This window comes from Patagioenas fasciata, chromosome 3, assembly GCF_037038585.1.
Source record: "Patagioenas fasciata isolate bPatFas1 chromosome 3, bPatFas1.hap1, whole genome shotgun sequence".
Lineage (NCBI taxonomy): Eukaryota > Metazoa > Chordata > Aves > Columbiformes > Columbidae > Patagioenas > Patagioenas fasciata.
The window spans coordinates 116479658-116492937 of NC_092522.1; positions in this window are offsets into that span (position 1 = coordinate 116479658).

Sequence of the window (13280 nt, forward strand, 5' to 3'; positions counted from 1 at the left end):
TTGCATACCAACAATGACTGCTCGAAAATAGTCAATCACACAAGAGTCTTCGGATAAATTGTTATTGAGGGCAACTTTAAAAAACATATTTCACTTTTGCCTAATACTACATGCTGAGACTTAAGATTTACTGATAAGGATTTAGAGATATAAATTCATACAGTGCATACTCACAAAATGCCTGGCTCTCTTCCCTCTTTCATGAGCCATTTCTTCACTCCTGCATTTTTATTAATGTTTTAACACTTTTATCCAATACTTTTTCATCTATTCATATGAAAAAAACTATAATAACATTTTAGTGACTAGACCATTAAATTCTGAAATTCATTCAAAAGTATTGTATAAATGCCTATAATAAAAATCTCTAAAATTAGAGTGTAACACATAAAATAATGGTTACATGAATTTAAAAATGTAATGAAATGCAGCTGAATCCTTTATCAGATAATGTCTGATTATGTAATGAAGTCAGGCCAGTAGTCCAAGTTTTCTAAACTCTTTGGATGCTTGAGTCAGGTCCTTGCTGCAATCTTGAAAGTTTTTTTCTATAGGTTTTCAAAACAGAAGCACATGCAAGTCTGCAGTAATCTCATCCCTGTGGAAGTCAATGGAGTTGAAACACAGCTTTCAAGTGAAGCATTTAGGCAAATATTCCCCTGAATATTATTTTCTTTAAGGACAATACCAAGTGTATACCCCAGGGTTACATGCATGTTTAAGTGCCCCTTCGAATATTTATGTAGCTGCATTCCAAGAATTGGTCTTCACTGATATAATCCTTAGATTTTTCCTCAAGGCATTTCTTTGGAAGAATCACACAAACTATTCAGATCTCTTCTGAAGGAGGAGGTAGTTTCATGGTGTGGGCACCCCAGGGTACAAAAAAGATTGCCTGTCCATCGGCACTGTAACCGTGGAATGAGATTATTGGTGAGGCTCCTGTAAGTCATGGAAAAATAAAGTGCAGAAGCAGAACTGACCATCCCTATGATATTTTAAACAAGCTTTTTTTTTCCTAATTTTCAGCTGCTTTACTGAGTATATATATATATATATATACATATATGTGCAGGACAGTGCATTTGCAGTGATGGCATGTGAGGCGGAGTTTAGATATAACCCAGACAAATTTAAAACATGTGTTACTGTGCAGGTGTTTTATGTAGGCATAGCACTAATTACCATAGAAAACTAAAATCTAATTCTGTGGCATTGAATCTGACTGGATATGTTCTGAAGGCAAAATCCAATCTTTTTAAGCCTCCATCCAAGCACTTAAATATAACTTTAAGAACTAAAGTATGAAGTTGACACAAATACTGGAAAAGAAGAATTTCAAAATGAGAAGATAGCAATAAAATCAGAAGTGTTTCATTTTACGAAAAAGGGTACAAGAATCTAGCTGATCAAGGTATAAGAATAATGCAGTGATGCTCTAATGGAGGGTCCTTACAATATCTTCTAAGTTCTTGGGATCAGCTGCCTGAAGCCAGCTCGACCGGAGTGCGAGCGAAATCTCGACGCTACAGAGGTGGGTGAGGGTAAAGAAAGGGGTTTCAGGTCGCGTTTTCGTTTTCGATTTCGCTACCCGGAAGCCCCCGGCAGCCGTTGCGGAGGCGGCTGACGTGGCGTGGGCGTTACCACGGTGACGGTGGTTACGCCCCCTCCACTTTGCCTTGAAAAAGCCTGTGGGAGGGCAGCGACGCTGCCCACCAGGTGCTGGGAGGTGAGCCAGCCTGTGAGGCAGGAGGGTGCTACCCACGCTCTGCCGCAGCAACGACGGTGGTAGCTCGTGCAGTGGGGTGCAGAGGTTCTGTTCCCCCTTGCTGTTAGACCTCTCACCTGTTGCTGGTGACACAGACTGGGGCGTGGCAGTGCAGGTAGGCTGGACACAACCAGCTCTTTTAGGTGAGTTTGTTGGGGGTTTCATTTCGTTTGGGTGGTCTTTTTTGTTTGTTTGTTTGTTTTTAAATAAAGGCAGTAATGGTTTCTAGAAAAAGGAAAGCTGTTGCTGCTGCTGATACAAAGAGTGTGTCTACACAGGAGGTGTCTACACAGACACTACCCTCCAAGAAGGATGCAGCCACCCAGGTTTCTGGCTGTGCAGAGTGTCTGTGCCTGGCATTGGTACCAGAGGATGGTGTGGGAGGCACCTGTGTACGATGCGAGCAGGTCAATGACTTACTGTGCCTAGTGGCAGAGCTCAAGGAAGAGGTGGAGAGACTAAGGAGCATTAGGGAAAGTGAAGTGGAAATTGACTGGTGGAGTCAAACCCTCTTGGCTCCTAAGGGTGTGCAACCAGAGATGGTGAAGCCCCATCCTTCCTGCCATAAGGCGGATGGAGCAGAACTAGCTGATGAGGGGGAATGGAAACGGGTCCCTGATCGGAGAGGCAAAAGAGCCCTCTCTCGAACACCATCACCACCCTTGGTGCCCTTAACAAATAGATACGAGGCCCTGGACCCAGAAAGTCCATCAGAGAACAGCCAAGAAGATCTGCCTGGAGAGCCTCCTAGACAGACCTCATTTACAAAAAGAATTACAACCGCAACTATAAGGAAAAAACAAAGAAGGGTGGTTGTAGTCGGCGACTCCCTTCTGAGGGGAACAGAGGGCCCTATATGTCGCCCAGACCCATCCCACAGGGAGGTCTGCTGCCTTCCTGGGGCCAGGGTGAGGGATATCAATAGAAGACTGCCGGAGCTAATTCAGCCCACAGATTATTATCCCCTGTTAGTAGTCCAAGCTGGCAGTGAGGACATTAACAGAAGAAGTATCAGGGCAATTAAAAAAGACTTTAAAGCACTGGGTCAGTCAGTTCATGGGACAGGAGCACAGGTGATATTTGCCTCAGTTCCTGTGCTATCCGGAATGGATGAGGAGGCAAATAAAGAGAGAAACAGAAAAGCCCATCTCATTAACAGATGGCTAAAGGATTGGTGCCACCATAAAAATTTTGGTTTTTTTGACCATGGGGCAAACTCCATGGTACCTAGTCTCATGAAATCAGATGGGCTTCATCCCTCTGGGAAGAGCAAGAGGACTATAGCCCATAAGTTGGCAACACTGATCAAGAGGGCTTTAAACTAGGTTTGAAGGGGGAAGGGATTGAAACTGGGCTCTCCAAAGATCAGCCTAAGGACAAAAAGCCTGAATTAAGAGTGAAATCAGCAGCCCACTTGAAGTGCATGTACACTAATGCATGCAGTATGGGCAACAAACAAGAGGAGCTGGAAGCCATCGTGCAGCAGGAAAGCTATGACATAGTTGCCATCACAGAAACGTGGTGGGATGACTCGTATGACTGGAGTGCTGCTATGGGTGGCTACAGGCTCTTCAGAAAAGACAGGCAGGGCAGGAGAGGTGGAGGGGTGGCTTTATATGTTAGAGAGTCTCTTGACTCTGTTAAACTTGAGGTCAGTAGTGACAAGGTTGAGTGCCTGTGGACCAGAATCAGGGGCAAGTCCGACAAGGCTGATGTCCTTGTGGGTGTCTGTTATAGACCACCCGACCAGGATGATGAAGGAGATGAATTATTCTACAAGCAGCTGGCAGATGTCTCAAAATCGACAGCCCTTGTTCTTGTGGGGGACTTTAACCTGCCAGATATCTGCTGGGAGCTCAATACTGCACAGAAGAGGCAGTCTAGGAATTTCCTAGAGTGTATAGAGGACAATTTCCTTCATCAGCTGGTAAATGAGCCTACCCGGGGTAAGGCCTTGCTAGACCTACTGTTTACAAACAAAGAAGGGCTGGTGGGAGATGTAGTGGTTGGCGACCGCCTGGGGCATAGCGACCACGAAATAATAGAATTTTCAATAGTTAGAGATGCAAGGAGAGCCACCAATAAAACCTCTACACTGGACTTCCGGAGGGCAGATTTTTGCCTATTCAGAAGTCTAGTTCAGAGCATACCCTGGGAAACAATGCTTAAAAACAAGGGGGCCCAGGAGGGTTGGACATACTTCAAGCGGGAGGTTTTGAGGGCACAGGATCAGGCTATACCAGTGCGCCGAAAGGCTAGCCGACAGGGAAGACAACCGGCTTGGCTAAACAGGGAGATTTTGAAGGAAATCAGAAATAAAAAGAGAGTTTACAGACTGTGGAAAAAAGGGCTGGCTACCTATGAAGAATTTAGGAAAATAGCTAGATCGTGCAGGAAAAAAATCAGGGAAACAAAAGTGCAGTTTGAAGTTAATTTGGCCAATTCTGTTAGGGATAATAAAAAGTCCTTCTTTAAATATGTTAATAACAAAAGGAGGGGCAAGGAAAACCTCCATTCTCTACTGGACTTTGAGGGAAATATAGTTAACAAAGATGAGGAGAAAGCTGAGGTACTTAATACCTACTTTGCCTCAATATTTACCAGTCAAACAGATGGCCCTCAGGATAACTGGCCTCTGGAGATGGTTGACAGGAATAGGAAGCCAAATAGTCCCCTTGTATTCCAAGAGGAAATAGTTGGTGGCTTACTGAGCCATCTGGATCCTCATAAGTCTATGGGACCAGACGGGATCCATCCTAGGGTGATGAGGGAGCTAGCAGAAGAGCTCGCCAAGCCGCTCTCCATCATCTTCCAACAGTCTTGGCTCACTGGGGAGGTCCCAAATGATTGGAAACTGGCAAATGTTACCCCAATCCACAAAAAGGGCTGCAAAGCTGACCCTGGCAACTACAGGCCTGTCAGCCTGACCTCGGTGCCTGGCAGGGTGATGGAGCAGATCATCCTGAATGCAATCACACAGCACCTCCAGGATGGACCAGGGATCAGACCCAGCCAGCATGGGTTTAGGAGGGGCAGGTCCTGTCTGACCAACCTGATTTCCTTTTATGATCAGGTGACCCACCTAGTGGATGAGGGGAAAGCTGTAGATGTGATCTATCTAGACTTCAGCAAAGCCTTTGACACTGTCTCCCATAATATACTCCTTCAAAAGCTGATAGCCCATGGCTTGGACAAGTGCACTCTCTGCTGGGTTAAGAACTGGCTGGAGGGCCGGGCCCAGAGAGTGCTGGTAAATGGGGCTGCATCTAGCTGGCGGCCAGTCACTAGTGGTGTCCCCCAGGGGTCAGTGTTGGGTCCAGTCCTGTTTAACATCTTTATTGATGATTTAGATGAGGGGATTGAGACCACCATCAGCAAATTTGCTGATGACACCAAGTTGGGGGGCAGTGTTGACCTGCTGGAAGGCAGGAGGGCTCTGCAAAGAGATCTGGATAGACTGGAAAAATGGGCTGATTCCAATGGGATGAAGTTCAACAAGGCCAAGTGCCGGGTCCTGCACTTTGGCCACAACAACCCCCTTCAGCGCTACAGGCTGGGCACAGAGTGGCTGGAGAGCAGCCAGACAGAAAGGGACCTGGGGGTACTGATTGACAGCAAGCTCAACATGAGCCAACAGTGTGCCCAGGTGGCCAAGAAGGCCAATGGTATCCTGGCCTGTATCAAAAATAGTGTGGTCAGCAGGACAAGGGAAGTGATCCTTCCCCTGTACTCTGCATTGGTGAGGCCACACCTGGAGTATTGTGTTCAGTTCTGGGCCCCTCAGTTCAGGAGGGATATTGAGGTGCTGGAGCGGGTCCAGAGAAGAGCAACAAGACTGGTGAAGGGACTTGAGCACATGACCTATGGTGAGAGGCTGAGGGAGCTGGGGTTGTTCAGCCTGGAGAGGAGGAGGCTTAGAGGTGACCTCATTGCTCTCTATAACTACCTGAAGGGAAGTTATAGTCAGGTGGGAACTGGTCTCTTCTCCCAGGCAGTTAGCAATAGGACAAGGGGACATGGGCTTAAACTCTGCCAGGGGAAGTTTAGGCTGGATATTAGGAAGAAGTTCTTTACGGAAAGAGTGATCAGGCATTGGAATGGCCTGCCTAGGGAGGTGGTGGACTCACCGTCCCTGGAGGTTTTTAAACTGAGATTGGACATGGCTCTTAGTGCCATGATCTAGTAAATGGGCTGAAGTTGGACCAAGGGTTGGACTTGATGATCTCTGAGGTCTTTTCCAACCTAGCCAATTCTGTGATTCTGTAATCACAGAGATAACAACAGGGATGAAAGTATGGTGAAAGCAAGCACATTTACAATTGATAAAGCAAGTATTTCACAGAAGTAATGCACTGACTTGGGAACTCATCCACCCACTTCAAAGGAAAATATCAAATATAGTTACAATAGATTTAGATGTTTATCAGACCAGAGAAATTTACACTAAACAGAAAAACAGCTTATATAAGGTATTGTCTTATAAATTAGAAGACAGAAGTCAACTACTTTATATCTGGATTTAAGATACAACATTCTTCAAGAACATAATACTGTCAAAGTATTCACTTAGGAACTCCACATATTTTTTTCTGAAATACATGTTCCTGGTGACTGTGAAGTGAAACACAAAGGCTAGCTAAAACAATCTGTTCTAATAGTTCTTCGCAATTCCTATGTTTTTACTTATTGTTCTAAACACTACTGAAGAAACCCAACCAAACAAACAAAACTGCATTGCAGTAGGGCATAATGCTTAAACATCTACCTACCTCTGAACATTTAAATGTACTCTGGGGTGGAATTTTAATGTGATAAAACATCTCAAAATTTGCACACCTCACCTGCAGAAATTACAGCATTTTTGGTGTCAATCAAGATTTTGTCACTGATTTCAGTGTTGGTAGGGTTTCACCCTCAAACCCTAACAACTGGCAGCTGAGGAAATACTTAGCTTAAAAAAAAAAAAAAAAACTCTGTCACCATCATTTCATATAATGGCCTTTGTGAGTGAAATCTTCATTGTTGCCCATCAAGTCACTCTTCTCTTAAATCCTTTCTGAGCAATCATTTGTACCTACAAGAAATGCGTCAATAATGTTACAACAGTACTCCTCTCTTTCTCCCACTATGTGTGTGTATATATATATACACACTAGTTATATTATTTAGTTTTCAGTGTACCTTGTCTTATCCATGTGTGCCATTCTTAGGTGTAAGGGCTTTCTGACAACATCTGTCCACATCTTGCACCATGGAAAACATTTTCATGTTGCTTTACAACAGTAAAAGGCCAACCATTACATTGCACCTAATTAGCAAAGGGCTGAGCGATGGGACACATGGTGTTGTGACAGCGATGTGTACAATTCAGGAATGATTTGGATGAATGGCAGCATTAGAGGAGCACAGCTCCAATGCAGCTGACATGAAGCTGCTATTTATGCTTCACCACAGAAAGAGAAGGGTCTAATATGCGGGTTATATGTTGTTTCTTGGGTGATATGTATCATGTTTACAGAAATCTTCTTCACTCAGTAGTGCTGGAAGTCAGTCAAAGCCTCAGGAGTATGGCTGATGTCCAGACTCTCATATATAAAATTTGTGACTCAAGCCAGTAGTGTAGCAGAACAGGTATGATGAAATCAACTGTTTTGTTTTTTTTTTTTTTTTTTCACTGCAGACCATGTATCAAATGATTTATAAATGTTTTTCTGACTTAGAAAATATATCCTAAAAACCTGATATACAAAGTTTCACTATAACAATTATCAAGCAATCCATTGCTTTGTTCCTTCTTGTACAGTTTTTCAAATTCCACTGGTGCCGAATACTGGGTTTTTTGAGACAATCTATAACTGGCTGTTCTCCTTTCTCTGCAAGAGGAAATCTTGCCCATGCTGTAACTTTCCTTTTGCAGGGGCAATTTCTGAACTGCCTTTAAACATTATGCAGAAAATGTTCTTTTTTGGATGTAAACCAAACGCTCACAGCTGAGTTAGCCAAGTCAGCGCACTTCTTTTCCCATGGGCTGATGACATTGTCTGGGCTACGGGAGTTGAGAATTAAGTTCTTCCTTAGCTCTGCTGTGACATTGTACTTTCTTAATTGGTTCCAGCAGAAAGAGCTTCGGCAAATCTCTGAATCTATGAAGAGTTGGTCCATTGATTGGTTTGACCTTCACTTCTAAATAGTCACTGAGCAAGGGTCCCGATCCTCTCTATGTACCTTTTCTGAGTATAGTCTTTTGTTGCATTATGACTAACTGGAACTCTGTTTCCTTCCATGGTATCTTATTATTTCATCTAGGCTTTGGGATCAAGAGTTTGGTAATGGATAGAGTAATGTTACTGACCTACTGTGAACAGAAGTGTCAAAATTGCAGCCTGGATCAAAGTGTCTGAGCCTGCCTAGGATCTCACATTTTAATTTATTGTATTTGACTTATAGTTTCTCTCTTTACAAATGCCTAGTGATGTGAGTTTACATAGGAAAAAAAAAAAGTCTATTTAAACAGAAAAACAAACATTTTCCAGAAGGACAGTTGAATGCTGAAAACACAGTGAAAACCACCACATCTAAAGCTCATTTTGTGTGATCTATTGTTCATAGAGAGCAGGCATACATCATTTGGTTTTATTTTTACTCTAGAATTTAATGCCCTTTGTGTAAAATGTAGAAGTTAATTGGTAGCTAACTCACTTTGATGGTATGTTTGCTGTGCTTGAGGGACATATTTTCCCAAATTGCTACATTTTAAATAGATTTTACCTTGCAGGGCTTACTTTTAGCTTATCATTACAACTCAGAAAAAATTCAGTACCTTTGCTCTATGCAGATAAGTGCTCCCAACACACTTAATAATGAGATTTAATGTATATATATGCAAAGGAAAAAGGAGTAGAGAGGAAAAAAAGAACTCTACAATGAAAGATGTAGCAATTAATTGTTCACAGATTGGACACAGGCATATAATTTTTCAAGATGCATGAGGTGTTTCCTTAAGAAAAGTTTGAAGGAGGAACTCTTTCTGTATTTTCAATACATTCATATTTGTCAGATGAGAGTCAGAAATGTCAAATTCCTGTATGAATAACTTTTTCCTATTCTCACATTTTGCTGAGCATTAGTGCTAGAAAGCTGCTGAGCATTCAAAATTTAGAGTTTTATCGGGAAAGAGGATGATGACTTAGCACTTTCATCTGATCCAGCAAAACACTTTGATCTAGACTAGACTACATCTGGCCTTTGTTCATGTACTTACCTTGCTAGGATTCAACAGCAGAAGTCACTGTTCAGCTATTAGTGTTGGACTTCAGAGAGAAATTTAAGACATAAAATTCAGTGAGAAAAGTTAAATATCCATCCACTAGTATGCAGTCTCAGGTTTCAGATAAGGGTACACTGTTGATTGATCGTTCACAGGAACTATTGTAGAGGGCAATTACATGATTTTTTTTTTTGTTACGTGGTTTGGTTCATTTGTTGATCTACATAGACCAAACAAATCCTGAATTCTGTAGTAAACATTTTTTCAGCTGGGGTAGATGACATGCTAGGGTTTTTCTTTGGTTGCATTTTGCCTTGCTTCATTTTAAAATTTAAATAGTAAATGAAAAAAGACATTGGAATGTAACTCCTCATGAAATCCATACTCCTCCATGATACTTTCTTCCTTGAGCTAAAATTTATTTAACTGAAGTAATATTTCTGTTTTGCAATCAGGATGGAGATCACAAAAATCCTAACATAAGGAAATTCTGCAGCACAACAGTTTTCTTCAGTTTTATTTAAAATCAGGACCAAACTTTTTACAAAACCCCTCACCTTGATGTATGCAATGCATCAAGACATGTTAGAGCTGCTGCCCTGGAGAGTTCTGCACGTGCAAGTGGAATCTGGGAGTTTAACATGCCAAATATCTAAAACATAAAGCCAGGCAAGTAGGTAAGAGACAAGGCTATAATTCATTGTGGCTTCATGCCATGTTTTTTCTCCTCTCTCTGTAAAAAGGAAACCCTCTAGGGGTATTCAAACTCTGAAAATAAAGCATTTCAAGTCCAAAAAGATGATAATAATGTGAAAGTGTTGGCTTGAAGTGACAAGAGCCTTAAGCTTTTAAAACTTTACAATGTTTAAAGTTTAAAGAATTTGCATGAAACTGCCGTTAGTTTACCATAACCATTATTACTGCTAACAGCAGTTCAATCATATGTCTTAAATCTGAGATTTCGACAGCTCGGAGAAATTATCATTCCAAATAAGTAATGTGTGTAACTTGCTAAGTAACCCTGTAGAGAAGTCATCACTCATCTTTTGAAGAAGAGTTCTCCACTGGTCTCCATGTAGTTTCCCATCAGATGGCAAACATGCCTCCCATATGACTTTTCCCCATCCTCACTAAGCCCTGAATGTGTTTCTCAGTGTATCCCTCAATGTGAAAAGTTACCCAATAATGTTACATAAGTGTGGTTTAGCAGATCAGTGTGACTGCTTAGGTTTACTTTGCTGCAGGGCTCCTGCAGAAGTCCAACAGATGTGTCTCCTGGCAGAAAATCAGCCAAGTTAATGAGAAAAGACTTCAAATTCCATATGCTGATATCAGCCCAGATTTAATATGCTCCTCTGAGTGCTTTCCTTAATCAAAACTTCTACAGCACTCTGGCAGACATGTTCAGAGAAAGGCTGGCAGCATGTAGTTACCCTGCTGCCTCTGCTTTTCTGCTCCTTTCCATTGGTTCTGATGAGCTTAACTAGAAGCTATATTCTGTATTTCCCCTCACATCTCACATTTGATTGTAACAAATACCAGCGAATATAGCTGAATGCTTATTGCTAAGAAATGCAGTCCTGGCTGGTTTGAACAGAAGTTCTACTCTTCTCTCAAAGATTAATTAATTCTAAGCATTAATCTTAAACATCGCATTTTATGTTTTTTTAGAATAATTGTGGCTGTATCATAGATCCAGCCCACAAGTAGAGCTTGGGTTTTCTGAGAAATACTAGCAGAAGGAGACCTAAGTGTTCCTTTTGTTTCTATATTTATGCAAGACAGGGTGAAATCTTCAAAGGCAGCTGGGTGGCAAGAAATAAGGGACATCCATCGGATGCAGCTATGAGGGGAAATTATATTCAAGGTTGAAGCTAGGTTGCTTCTAACTTGATCAATTCCTTCTAGCTATCTAAAAGTTTCTAGTATTTTAATCCAGAAATTTCCTCAAAATGAAGAAGGAAGTTGGAGTGAAAATGAATTTATCTTTATTTTGTAATTTTGAAATAGTTTATTTTTTATTTATTTCAGAATTCATAATGTTTCTCCTTTTTGCTATATCTTTATTTTTCCTGTGATTTAATTTCTTACTAAAGTAAGAATATAGGAATTCTGAGACTGGATCAGACTAACAGTTTGGTGGAAATCTTGATCCCTGCTGTTTGAATGCATAAAAAGCCCTTAACAATCATTCACAGAACAATGTCCTCCTGGGACAGGTGCTCACTGCAGAAGAAACTGACCCATTTCCATTGCAGAAAGTCTTATACTCCTCCTACCTTCTGAATGTGACTAACTGATTTACTCTAATCCTACTGCCGCCTTGGTTTCCAAGACTCTTCCTGTAGAAACAAAGTTTACAGTTTGCCTCAGATTCGTATGAAAAAGCTTCGCTTTGTTATTTTTTAGTGCACCTCAATATAAAGATGAACATATGAAAAAGGACCCTACATGATACTTAAGTAAATACCAAACTATGTACGGCCCTAATTTTATCAAAGCTCAAGAAAGAGAACTGCCAAATTATTGACCTCACAGAATATAAGGCATGATTTATTTAGAATTACAGTGGTCATTTTTGAACAAATGTTTAAAGTGTTGTTTTTATATCTTTGCATGAAAAAGGCTATTTTCAACATAATATTGGGGACATACTCAGACTATAGTTTTTCTGGGGAATATTTTTATTTTTGATGGAGTCAGGTCTTTCCTACTGCTCAGTGATGATGATTTTAAGAAAATAGCTTAATAGTTGCCTCCAATCCTGTCCCAAATTTCAGATAATCCTTTGTCATGGGACAAATATTGAACTCTAAGTTCTTTAGTGTCCAATGGAGACCTATTGAAAAGAAAGAATGAAAATAACCTTACATATATATATACAGAGAGAGACAGACTGATTTAATGGCAGTATCCTGGCTTCTTTAAAATTTACTGTATATATTGATGATTTCATGCATCTGACTACTTCACAGAGTAATGTTATTTTTTTTTTCCAAGAATGACTAAGGGTTCCAGAGATATCTAAATATTTTTCCTGTGTTAATACTAAGCATGTGAGTTGACAGACATGGATTTTATAGACACTGGACTAAACTCTGATTTGGTCTACTACCTTAGACTCTCTTTCTTCAAAGGCAGCTTCACAGAATTTTTTTAATTTCTTCCTTTTTTCCTTCTCCCATGTTAGCTTACCTATCACATCCTAGACACTGCAAATGGGCAGTGCACTTACATTTAATTGCTTGCTATAAATTCCATAAGAGAAATAAATCCAGATTCTCTCTCACAAATTCATTTACACAGTCTCTTTTCCTCTCCCTCCCTCTGAGGAAGAGCTTAACTGTTCTAAATTTAAATATACACAGCCAATTTTAATATCTTTCTCTACAAATGAAATTATATTATTCACATTTCCTAGTAGTCTTTAGACAATTAGCTTTTTCTAATGTGCTTTCTTTGTCATCCTTCATTCTGACAATGCCAAAGTCCCATGAACACCACTTTTTTTTTTTATAATAGTAACCATAATCACAATGCCATTAGTTGAGTGACCTGAAATATTCCTGTATTTTTCTTATGCTTCTTCCAAACTACTCTTAACTATCAGACGGTGAATAGTCACAAATATTAGACTGAATTATATTTAAGTTCTGAATATTTTCATATGAAATGTGGATAATCCAACAGATTGACTGACAAAAATACTTATACAACCTTATGAAGCATTACAATAAAGGAACAAAAATAGAACAAATGTAAATCAATCTTAGCTCACAGATCTCTAGGACTTTTGCTTTGAAAATGAAGTTGGTGGAATCTGAGAACAGAGCAGGGGTTGTATATGCAAAGGCCGAAGAGGTGACTGATTGCTGAGAATGCATGGAAATGTATTCTAGTATCTCTTACTGAAATGGCTGAATACACTGATGATTTAATGGTTTTATGAATGTACAGCTCTTTGTCATGAAAGCAGCCTCAATCCTTTTATCTTAACGGTTGAATTAATCTTACTATGTGATTTAATTATTTTCAAAGGCTTTGTACCATTACATTTACATGTCCATTGCATTTAGCTCTGAACTAAATATCAAGAATCAGGCAATAACAGCTTCAGTTTATAAAGGTAAGGTTCACAAACTCCACTTTCAAGTTTTTTTGCGTTACGTTGCAAAGAAATGTTCCAAATAAGTAAAGAAAAAAGCCCACCACAAATCAACAAAAACCAGAACCACTGAGGAACAA